A 12,956-nucleotide genomic window follows, 5' to 3' on the forward strand; every position below is an offset into this window, starting at 1 on the left:
GCGTCGGCAGGTCGCCGAGCTGCGAGCAACCATGACGCGCACAATCTTGAGCTACAACAACTGACATTCCTCTCACTACCACACAAATCCCGATCAGCAATATTCAAGAGCAAACCCGGCACACGAACACAACCATGTAAAAATGCAAGAATAAATGGCCAATAGCTGTATTATTTCATGAGATGTGAGATGAGGGAGAAGGTGCTCGTTACCTCTGTGCGTCTAGATGCGAGCGCTTGGAATAGGTCGGGATTGTGTAAAGCCCTTGGGAGGAAAAAAAACAGAAAATGCAAATAAAACAGAGTATAATCACATGTAGCTAATGGCAGAGAAGATAGATAGCACATAGCGTTACGCAGGGAAAACAACACAACACGTTCACACAGAGATCACACGAAGCGCAAACAGCCGGGGCTGTGCACAGCGAATCAAACCAACACACACACACACAAAAAATGTTCTCGAAAATGTTATTCCACAAGGCTAGTCACTGGCAGGTATCATCCCACAGATGCGCTGTGGATGAGGAGGAAAAAAAAGCATCCTTATATACACACCTCCCTTACTATCGCTGATGCTCGAAGGGTTGGGGCGACGTGATGCCACTGTGATCATTTTCACTTCTGCATTTTGATTCACCCCTATTTTCCATGCATTTTTTTGGAGGAAATACACTTCCATTTTGTACTCGTTTCCATCCTTTCTGTAGGAAATACTGCAAAAGCCCCAAATGGAAGCCACTCAATTCCTCCAGTCTGCGATTGACCCGCATTGACGTCATTGCGTCATTAGGTCTCCCCTGGAAACACGGGGCTCCCAAAAATAGCAACACATTAATTCAGCCTGCGCTGGGGTTGGCTTGGCGGGGGTGACTATTTGTATCAATCCATAACCCCTCCTCTGATTCTAAGCAATAATACAGTCCTCTCTCTACCCCCCGCTCTCTCTCTCAAGGACGAGCTGATCACGACTCACGGCTATTTTTGGAAAGAGAGAGAGAGAGAGAGAGAGAGAGAGAGAGAGAGAGAGAGAGAGAGAGAGAGAGGTGGGTGTGATGAGAGACACCCGCACCTCTGCTCTTCTCTCTGCTGGCTGGCTGAGAAACAGAAACAGCACCACGGGGATAAAAATAGCAAAAGAGCGGTCAAACAGCCCAGCCAGCAGTGGGCTATGAGAGGAGAGGCCAGACCCTAAGCCTAGTTAAGGGCCATCAGAAGGGACCCGACCAGTGGAGCAGCCTGTCACTGTGAGGTGGCCCCTGTAGCACTTCATTCATTTCACACACACATACACAAAAGAGAAACACACACAGTTCATTCATTCATTCATTCATCCTGTCGATGACAGAAGCTTCCAGTGATGGTGCTGTGCAACATCAGAGTGGGCTGGTTTCACCGCAGGGCCGCGTCAGACTCTGCCATGCTCACACTGAGTTCAGGTGTGCCAGCTGGACACCGAGGCTTTATCATCTTGGTCGTCCCGGATCTTTCGCTCACAGAGCAGAGGTGAGCTGTGACACAAAGCCACTCACATGTGCTGCTGGTTTGCCTTTTTTTGTGCCACAGCATCACAGCAGCGACGGCTGCCGCCGTTTCCAGGCGCATGCGGTGAAGCACTGGCTCATTATTCTGCTCCTGGCTTCATGGTTAGGCATCTGCAATGTTCACATAACCCAATCTCAATCAAAATCATAAAACACCAACACAACCAAGATATTAACACTGCCAATGTTTTTTATAAATGGTCACATGACAATCAGGTGAATATCACAGCTTCAGTCTTTGACTTGAAAAAAAGAGCAGTATTTACACTGGCCATGTCTGATCCAACAGCTATTATTATACTCTATGTTGATAGTAAGCTTTGTGGCCTCAAGTGTTAATCTTAAACTGATGATGCCATCTACTGGTTATTTAGGAGACCTGCAGATCATGGAAAACTGGGTTGCATCATCCTTGAAACAGCACAGGTGGAAGAAGCCTTTCTCACTCCCTAACCTGGCGGCGCGGCTCAGTATTACGCTGGTATTTAGGATTAGAGCAGTTGGAATTGGTGGGGTGGAGACATGCCTTTTTTCCTCACTCCTGTCCCCCTGGTAATTGAGAACTGGACACTCTGACCTTTTTCCCCCACAATTTGCATCTATTATCCTCTGCTGTAGATGGATTAATCTTGGATTTCTTCTGACAAGCAAAGATCTGCATGCGATGAAGGGGAGGGCGGAACTGAGCCGGTTGAGGCCGAGTGACATTCAGAGAAGCTGCACTGGGCTCCATAGACAGCAGGTGGCAGGAGGGAGCACTGTCTGGAGGCAAACCTGTTGCAGCACATCCATAAAGTATAGTGCGGCTTATGTAAGCCTTTTTTGTTTATCTGATGAGCTGCCATTGCACGAGCCTCTGCAAGTTGTAAATAAGCCTGTTTGTGAATATGCATTCTTGCTGTAGCACTTTACACGTTCTCATATCTAAGCCATGATCAGGAAGAGGATAGACAAAAGACAAGACAAGACAAAAAGACTTATTATGGCAAAGCTTATTATGTGTGTAAGATAGTGAAACAACAAGGGGATTCCCTGCTCCTCTAATGTGCACACCTGTATGTACATTTGAGAGCCCACATCCTTCAATTCCAACACACTAATTACAACCTCCGGTTATTAATACCAAATATAGATTTTTTCTCCTCTAAATTTTCCAGCTCATCTCTCACTAATGGTCATCTCTTCTTGTCTCAGCTCTCGGGACTCATCATGAGATCCACAGTAGGAGAGACAGTAGACGTTTTGTATATTGCAGTGCTTATTGAAACCAAAATTGCCTGTCTTAGTGATCAATTTCAGCGTGTTTTTAATTGCAGCATTTTGCGCCCATATGGTTCAAATATAACACAGTAGGGTACCTTGCGAGACATCAGTGAAATCGCCTTGGGAAGAAATAACAGCGGCAATATCTATCCCCAGCCACAGAAATTAGGAGCAGACGCTGGCATCCATTACAGCTCCTGACGGTAAGCAGTTTAGCTCAGCCTGCTGTAAATCACTGCCACTGGAGACGTGCACTCTGCACTGGCTTTATGTGTGGTTTTATCTCCACATATTCCTGATTTATCAGCTGTTCCTTTTCGGCAAGGAATAAAAGCACCACAGCTTCGCCCGGTGTAGTGCCTCTGCACTAAAGAATTTATTGATTTATTCACAAGAGCAAGCTATTCTTTGCATACAGTAGGAGGTTTCTGATGTTCGTCCTGCATCGAAAGGGTGTGTGCCTCTTTAACAGCTTTATAAAGGCACTGCGGGGAGACATAGACTAGTTCATTTTCAATTAGCCAGAGACTCACATTAACTGAAGATATTAAAGAGGAGAGTAATGCTGTTGTATAAGCCAATAGTCTGTGAAGGCTGGAATCTGCTGAGCCCGCATCAACAAAACACCAACCCACATACACACTTGCCTAGTTTAAAGCTCAAAAACACCATTCCCAAATGTATGTTGCACACATGCCATACAGTCAATGTCATGTATGGGCAAAATGGCTTCACAGTTGAATCTTGGTGGTGCTCGGCATGCTGCAGATTCCATGGGGAGCGCCATCAAATCCCCGCAACATGCATAGAAGAGCACCCAGCAGATTCAGATGTGGGATCCTGAATACAAACATCCAACAGACCGCCCTGGAGGGCCTACATGTTGATGAACTAGGAGGGAGTTGAGGTGGTGGATGGTGAAAGTGCAGCTCAGTCAGAAACAGCAGTTACTGTGTTGCAGGTACAGCAGAAGCTGCAGGGAACAACAGGAAGGTGGCAGTTTAAATGAGCCACGTTGTTGAAATGTCAGACTGTACTTGATACACAACCCATGTGTCCAGCCTGAACTACAAGCTTCACTGAGCGGATTAAATCACTCTGAGGCGCAGTTTGCAGCACATGCCCAGCATGCACTGTATATAATTCATACATCTTTAATGTATAATTCATCTGTCTTAAATGATCTATAAGATTTATAGTAATCCCTTGTAGTATCTTGTTTCATGTATCATGCTTGTGCATGTGTAACCACTATATGTCTTCCATGCCTAAACTTAAAGAGGATTTCGTCTGCCTCACGGGCAGTATTTTGAACATAAGCAAGCAGTGCAGAATTTCAGGCCCACTGCCCTCCCCCTGTTTTGGCGATGTACAGTTTAGCCGACTAAGGCGGCTGCACATCTGGCGTACGGGCAGCTGCAGTACCAGAAACATCCCCTATGTGGACAACTTCACCACCTCCTGCAACAGGAACCCAAATCATGCAGGATCTCGTCTTTTATCTTTGAACATTGAACTCACACTCCTGTACTGATCACTAATGGCCCTCGTAAACACCACCAGCCTATTATATGCCAAAACAAGCTCTAGGTTGCCATTTGTGAGTAAGCCTTCCTGTGACTCTGGCCAAGTCTTATTTAACCCACATGCTTTCAAATCCAGAAATGGCATCGGATTGATGCATTTAAATACCAGAAGCCTGCGCAACTAATTTAAATTAGATCTCCTGAAAATTCTTCAATATCCTGTTTCTGACAGAAACCTGGCTTAAACAGAGGATGCATGATACTGAGGTCTTCTTGCATAACTAGAACTTGCACAGAACAGACGGAGATGGAAGAGGGGTGGTGTGGCTGTACATGTGAAGGCATGTTTATCTAACTATTTTAAAGGCTGTCACTGTGCATCGTTCCTTTAAATTCATTCCTCTGAGAGTTAACTTATGTCGTAAGAGGGTTAGACCGCCCTCAGCTGCCTCCAGGGCAATTAATAATTCAGCAGACTAAAGTTATGTTACTTAAACCTAAACCAGTTGATTTCAATAGTCTAAAAGAGATGAGTGACAGTGACAGCATGTGTCACAGCTGATTTGAAGGATCCTTCAAAATGAACACTGATAGATTTGATTCTGTGCAATAGGTGAGACAACATGACTGCTACTGGAGATTCTGTGCTTGGCCTCAGTGACCTCCAGCCTGCGTTATAAGTGCTCGACAGGAAAGATCAAGCTCTAGAATTATTAGCAAAACAAATAAAAAAATTGATGAACAGGCTTCTCTCAGTGACCTTGCTGACAGTAATGTACATCATGCCTCTGAAATACCTGATGTAGAATCGGCATTAGAAATAGACATTTTAGAAATTCATTACTTGCCGTCATTGATAGACGTGCACCTTTTAAAAAGCTTGGGGTTAAAGACAGATCAAGCCCCTGGTCCTCCACAGAAATATCAATGATGCTGAAGGCAAAGGACAAAGCCTGGGCTCTGGCTGACTTTTACACACTCAGAATTAAATGCACATGCACGTTTCCCTGAGAAAAGCTAAAGCCCATTATCACACAGAATTAGTCTGTTGCTCTTTTATAAACCTTTCAAAATCTTGGAAAGCAGTAAATGTAAATAAAAACAAATCCTCTACATCTGTTCCTTCTTTTATCATATTTAATGGTGTCTTAATTAATCAGTCATTAGAGATTTGCCATGCTTTGAACACACATTTTGCTGCTGCTGCTGCTGACATGGCAAACCTCTTTATAATCAGCTGTTGGTCCATGCGCCCTCCTTGAACTGTACCTCTCAGTTCACCCTACAGGCCTTCACTTCCTCTGCTGCTTGGCAGATACTTCAAGCTATCGATTGCAGGAAAGCAACTGGGGAGGATAAACTAGACCCTCATTTTTAAAAACTCTGCGCCACATTCATTGCTGAACAAATTGCATATATATATAATCTGTCAATTTCTACTTATCCCTCAGCTCTGGAAATCTGCACAGGTAGTTGCACAAGGGTGCTGATAAAAAGGATTTTAACAACCATCGGCCAGTTTCCAAACTGTCATGTCTCGATAAAGAGTCTTAGTTAATAAGCAGCTCAAATAATTCCTGTTGTACATCTACACCATTGGAGCTAAACAGTACTGTAACTGATGTTACTTCAACTACAAATTATATTGTATCTGCTCATTTAAAAGGGAAATATTGTGCTTCCCTCTTTGTAGATTTAACAAAAGCATTTCATACTATTGATCATGCAATGCTCCTTCAGAGGCTGTGTGATATTTGTTTTATTCTAAGTCCTGTAAATGATCTCAGATCTACTTGTCTCATAGCAGTGTGTGACTGTGGGAAATGATTGCTCTGTATTTTTACCACTGTCAAAGGATGTGCAATATTGCACCCTGTGTTGTTTGCAATTTACATAAACAACATTTCATCCTATGTAACAAATTGTAATTACCGACTTTATGCAGATGATACAGTTTTGTAATACTTTGCTTTAAATGCTGTTCACTGAAATCCTGCAACAAGTCTTTGATAAATTGCAATATGCACTTTTAAATTTGAACTTTGTCTTAAATACAAACAAGACTGAATTTATTGTGCTATTCTCTAGAAAAAATAAGGAAAATGGTTTGCATGTGACCACTCTGAATGGATGCAGTATTGGGAGGCTCTCAGAGTATAAATATCTGGCTGGATGAAAGTTCAGTTTAAGTTTCACATTGATGCACTAGTCAGCAAGCTTCAATAAAAAAAAATCATATTTGTACAGAAACAGAGCAATTTTTCTTAATCTCAATAGGAAGTGCATAATTGACGCTGTCTTCTTGTCTGTTTTGGATTATGGTGTTGTTTTCTATAGACACGTTTCTGCCTCCACTCTTAAAACCCCCACATTTGGTTCATCACCCTGCCCAAAGATTCATTACTGGTGACAGTTATTTTACTCATCATGGCATCTTGTATGAAAAGGTTGGGTGTGCATCTGTAGCAGCAGGACCTGACAGGCATTAGTTTCTATTTATTTATAAAGCCCTTAATGACCACATAATATTATACATCACTTCCTTCTTAAACTGGTCCCAGTTATTCGACCTGTTCAAGTTGCTCAAACTTCCACATGGAAACACAGAATCTGGGAAAACTGCTTTTAGTTTTTTCTGCTGCACACACTTGGAACATTTTAGATTTTTCAAACTGTGATTACAGACTGCTCAACTGTTTTTAATGTGCTTTGTTGTTATTTTTTGTTTTCTCATTACTTTTCTGTGGTCAAGTAAGAAACAACAAAACATTTGTGTAGTTTTGCCCCTTGTTCTTCAGAGCTAACCCTATAAACAACAAATGAGCCTCTGTAGTACTCAATGTAGTGGATGGCCCTGTGGATGTGCATGTGCATGCAAACTAATGACTAATGACTCTCATCAACCACAGCTTCACTTTGTGTTCCGTGCTACACACTAAGGTGGTGATTATGGTTTAATGTTATACCCGCTTAACATTAGCATGTTAGCATTATCATTGTGAGCGTGTTAGCCTGTTGACATTAGCATTTAGGTCAAACTACCAGGGTGCCTATACAGCCTCACAGAGCCGCTAGCCTGGCTGTAAGCTCTTCATCTTGTAATCTCATTACTTTGTGTGTGGTTTAAATGTTCACATTATTGTTTGTCAGTATTTGTAGAAGATCTTGAGATTTCACATCTTCAGAGTTATATGTGACACATTGTTGGCCTTTGCTCTATGATCTATGAAGTCGGTAAGAGCAGGTCAGCCCAGAAGAACCTGCATCGGCGCCAAGTTCGATTAATTGTCTTGAGAGAGGAGTCTAAATGAGTTGATTGTTTGGGGAGTGAATTAGCAGAAAAGCTATTGACCGGCGCAGAATATGAACATCTAACAGGATCACTCCAGTAATTACTAGACACGAGCAACAGGATGGTAAAACTGAGAGATGGCCACAGTCAGGGTTGGTTTTCAGCCTTTATGTTTACCAGAATTATCTGCATTGCTTACCTGCTGAGTAGGATGAGAAAACAGAACCCACCGAGGGAGCATAATTCACTTCTCAGCAATATTAAAGCAATATCATATATCAGCGCTTGTATAAGCATTCAGTGTCCCACTGTTGGGCAAATATTGATAAAGTTGCATCACTCAGAGGAAAAAGAATGAAGCTCTTTGTCAAGCGGCGGATGGAATGATTTTATATCCCGCCTTGTAGTGTGATGGATGATGAAATGCTGGCCTAAAAACCAAAAGCGAACAAACAAAACAAAACAGCAAACTCGACTGGAATACCCAAAGGACAGTCAGTGGAGAAGGAAAAAGGAGATTGATATTCTATCAACAGTGTTTGTTTGTTTTGCTGTAAATCTATTGAGAATATGCCCACACATATTAATAGAAGGAAAACTCCATATGAGCTATGTTTTTGAAGACATCTGTCACCAGCATTGCTCCCCAGAAACCAGTCCCTTCGGTTTTGTTTGTCTTAAGATCAAATATTTGTACTTATTTTGTCCTTTCTTTGGTCGAATATATAATATTACTACCAATAGGTTAGAGTGAGAACATCATATTCACCACTCAAGTCAGTGAATATTGAGTTGCAGCGCTGGCAGAGCTACAAGGTTGAGAAGCATTTTTCCCAACTGTAAAGTCTTACGCTTGTGTAGTTTTAATGAATGTTTCTAAACTGGAGAACACTAAAGCCTCCATGTCATTTAAATGACTGTATCAAGTGTGTTTGCCCAGTTTTAGCTCTTTGCAAATGATGTCTATTTAAAATTTTTTGCTGACCATTCTTAATGCATACAGATTTTTTTTATGTATTATGTATCTTTTGTATTCCAGGCAGCCATTTTTCTCCTATTAATTTCCTTACAATATAAAAATCAGTCTTTTACTTGAGTTCTGTAGTATATCTAAATTTGCATTGTATTACTTAACAACTATAATATAACTCTGACAAAAATAAAATAAAAAAGCAGACTTGATTGTCAGCATCATGAACTACACAACTTGAGAAAGTTGTTGTTGAAAGAGTCTGCTAACTAATTTTTGGTACCACATGGAATGCATGGAAAACAATGGCTCCCTCTAAGAGTGAAACAATGCATTCAAAATAAGGAAAACTGATGAGATATTATCTGTGTGTATGAATGTGATGTAAATCTGATTTGGAGGCCATTGGTATGGTCCTTTAACAGTACTATAGATTTATGTTATTCATGGGCCTTTTTTCCACTGAGGACATTTTGACCTGTCTCAGTAAAAAGTGAATGTTAAAACTAATGATGGCTGAATTCCATTTAGCTGCTTTGGTTTCATTGTCCTGGTTTTGTGCATGCTGGCTCCTGTCATGGGACACATGAATAGAGGTGAGCCAGCGTTAATGTCAGCATTATATATGACATATCTGCTGTGAAAAACGGCCCAATGTCTATAAATTAATTTATGACGAATAATGTTTTTCCATCAGTTTACAACGTTGATTGGCTCTATAGACTACTACCTGTGAACTTCAGCAGTATTTGTGCTGGGGAAGAGACCAGCCAGAAGGGTTGTCGTGTATTCAGAACACTCCATCACTGCAGCGGGAGCAAAACACAAAACCCCAGTTGCTGAACTGATCCAAAATTGATTTCCAATCCCAAATTGATTTGAGCGGCTGAATGTATTGACCAAGGTCTACTAAGCTCGAGCTCAATCATCGGCCGCCACTAGCAACGTAATTTTTAAGCCTGATGATTGGATGTTTCTTACCGCAGTGCTCCTTGGGATGCGTATTATCTGCTAAAGATTTTATGCACAGGCACTTGTATCTTTGACGTTTTATCAATACACCATATTTTCTTTAGCACTGGTGTTTGTGCTTTGTACTGATCATTCAAGAAGCTTCATGTCCATCCAACAGCTGATGTTTTCTTTTTTTTTACTTAGCTTTTCTTTCCCTGGCTTCTCTCTCTCACACACACGCGCACACACACTCACACACAAAACAATGCAGCAGTCACCTGGCTGGGACTGCTTGGGGAGAAAATGTCAGTGTGATCCACTCTTTCTCCACCTTCTCAGCGGGGAGTCTGAGGTGTGTGTGTGTGTGCGCGTGTGTGCACGCATCGGTGCCTCTTTGAGTGTTCATGCGTGGCGTGCGTAAGTGAAGAAGCAGCTGGAGTCTGACCACTGTTATCGGCCCTCCTGAGGGATGGGGAAGGACACTGGAGAATGGCTTGTGTAAGATTCATTCTACATGTGTAAGATGTGATAGAGGACATGAGTCTCGCTGCAGTTGCAACCTTTGTCCTGTGTGAGGCGGCAGAGATACAGCCCTCTGTTCCTCCATGATAGCACGGTGTTGACGAGCACTGCCGCAGCACTGACACACATAAAAGCATGCACACACACATATGTGCACACTCTGGGACCGCTCACTGGGGTCAACATGCTGGACACAGATTTAGACCGGTCACAGTGGATCAACGGCTACTCCAAGTCTCTTCATTCCAAACTGACACAGATGGCGATGGTGTGTAAAGCATGTGGACGGGAAGGAGCAGTAGGTGGTGACGGACTGGGAATTGTTATAAATCTTTGTCTTGTATGGAACAAAGAGATTTCATCCCACACCGACAGGCGAAGGCTATTTGTGACACCATTGTAAGACAGCGGGGACAGATGTGTGTGTGCGGTTGATTGATGGTAATATTTTGCTTGAAGAATTGGAGATAGGGTTTGGAATGCATTGAGGCAAGACAAAGTGGGCATGAAACACTCCTTCCTGAAACCACGCTTAAAGGATAAATATGATTCTGTCCTTGAGGAGGAAAGGGAAAGAGCCGCAGACTAAGACAGTGTCCTCATGTAATGGGGTGAATGGAAGCCGTTCTTTGAAATCAGTCATACACTGCATAATTCTTCAAGCACTTATTGTAGAGTGATTGGCAGTCAAGACATTTTCGCTTCATTTTGGAGCCGTTCTTTTCAGCCAAACAGCCCCACGATGAGTGACAGGCCACACATGACGACTTCTTGCCCCAACAGGTGTTGCATAATGATGTGCTTCGGCCACACACCCACAGGCATACACACGAATTGAGGGCAGGTAATCAAGAACACCTGCAGCCTTGACAGCTGACACTAAAATGATAAATATTAAATGGTCATTTGGATATGCTAAATATGCAGCATGCTAATTAACTAAAGCGGGAGAGGGAAATGTTTTAACAGTGAAGCTCATTGGGTTGCTGGCTTGGCATTCTCATAAATAGATTCATGAGGTAACAGTAAGTGGTCCACTCAAGGTCCACTGGATATTAACTCAACGGCCAAGGTGGCCTGTGAAAAATTATAAGATCTGATCATCAAACAATATACATACTGTAAAACTGTAATTGTTTTTATTTACCTCTGCCCCCGTTGTCCCTGTAATCCGCAGTCCCACGTGCTGAATAATGGTTTATGTGTTTGTGGATTATAAGGAGGCCCCTGGGGAGGTCAGAGGAGTGAGGCTGACATAGGACTGCACCAGGCGGTGTGTGCTTGTGCACATGTGTGTTTGTGTGTATGTGTGTGTGTGCGTGTGCGTGTGCGTACATGCATGGCTTCAATGCCCATGTGATTGTGTGATGTGTGTGTAAATCTCACAGCACAGCTCGATAATGAGTGGCTGATTAATGACTCCAGTGCTCCGAGGGCATGGTGTTGTCCTGCGGCTTACGACAGGGGCTAGACCCAGCCAACACATGACATGCACACGCCTACGCTCACACGTTCTCCGCCATGTTTTCTGCTTACTCCCTGTTTCATCACCTCTATTAACCCTGGCTGCATCAACCTATAACCTTTAGGCCTTTTTCACAGCAGACGTTTTGACTTGTCATCGGAGGAAAAGCCAAGTCCCAGAAAAACGTGACAGTGTGACAGTGAGCCAGCATGCACTGGGCCAGGACCTTGAAACTGAAGGAGCTAAATGGAATTCAACCATCATAGATTTTTTTTTTTATTTCCACCTGTGCTTTTCCTACTGTGACATGTCCACATGTCCCCTGTGAAAATTGTTCAAGAAAAAGCTGACCGCAGACTATTTCTCTGTACGAAGCTGTTTTTACTTTCGTTTTCTTCTTTTGTTGTGTGCCCTTCAGATGAAGCAACTTACTGCAATACTGACAGGAGTCTTGAAGTAAACGTCAACAGGATTACATTGGGTTTCAATAGCTGCTCCATCACTACATATTTACTGCTAAAGATTCCTTTGCCAACCGCTGTGACAGCCCGAAAACACAAAACAGAAAAACGAAAACATCCTGTTGGTTTACGTGATGCAAAAGTCACATAACTGTGCAATTACATTGTGGAAGTGGAAGTTTGCCAGATGGTTTGTATTAGTTTATTTGTGTGTGTGTGTGTGTGTGTGTGTGTGTGTCCCATGTGTGTGTATAGCTGTTTTAAACTGAAGTCTGTGACACCACACTTCGCAAGAGCTCAGCAATCAGCTCTTTGAAATCTAAATGGTGAGCCACTGGCAGCCCGCCTCATGTTCTGACTTGTGGGATGTTAAGTGGCTTACCAGCTTCCCCTTAAAATCCCATGAAAGCCCAGTCTCTGTCATCAGCAGTCTAACTTTCGCTTAGGACCTTGGGTTTCAAGATGGCATCCCATTATTGTAGACAGCAAGAGATTTAGCTGCGAGGGATTACGGCAAAGAACATTCCAAAGGGATAGCATCTTCATCAAATATAATTAATGTGATTCCTACTTTTGCCAAGCTGGAGATAAGAGCTTTGATTAAAAAAGGCTGTGTCAAATGTGCAATGGATGCCATAAGCCCGTGGAACACATATATTAATTCACCGTGGCATTTTAATTTTCACAGCTCCAGTCTCCATTTTGCACACACATGTGGAGTGACATTCAGTGTCATGATCCATGTATGGAGAATTAGCCCCACACTTTTGCCTGTCTGTGAGAAATGTGTCAATTCCTCTTAAAAGAGACCTCTGTAGAAACTGCGTGCAGCAGCTGCAAAATGACTATACCTGAAAAGGCAAAGAGATAAATAAATGGTAAGACAGCAACAGTTTTGTGAGGAAAGGACAGACAACATCTTGCAAGTTTAGTTCTTGCATCCATTGAGAGCTGTTTGAA

This window comes from Chelmon rostratus, chromosome 6 (assembly GCF_017976325.1).
Source record: "Chelmon rostratus isolate fCheRos1 chromosome 6, fCheRos1.pri, whole genome shotgun sequence".
Lineage (NCBI taxonomy): Eukaryota > Metazoa > Chordata > Actinopteri > Chaetodontiformes > Chaetodontidae > Chelmon > Chelmon rostratus.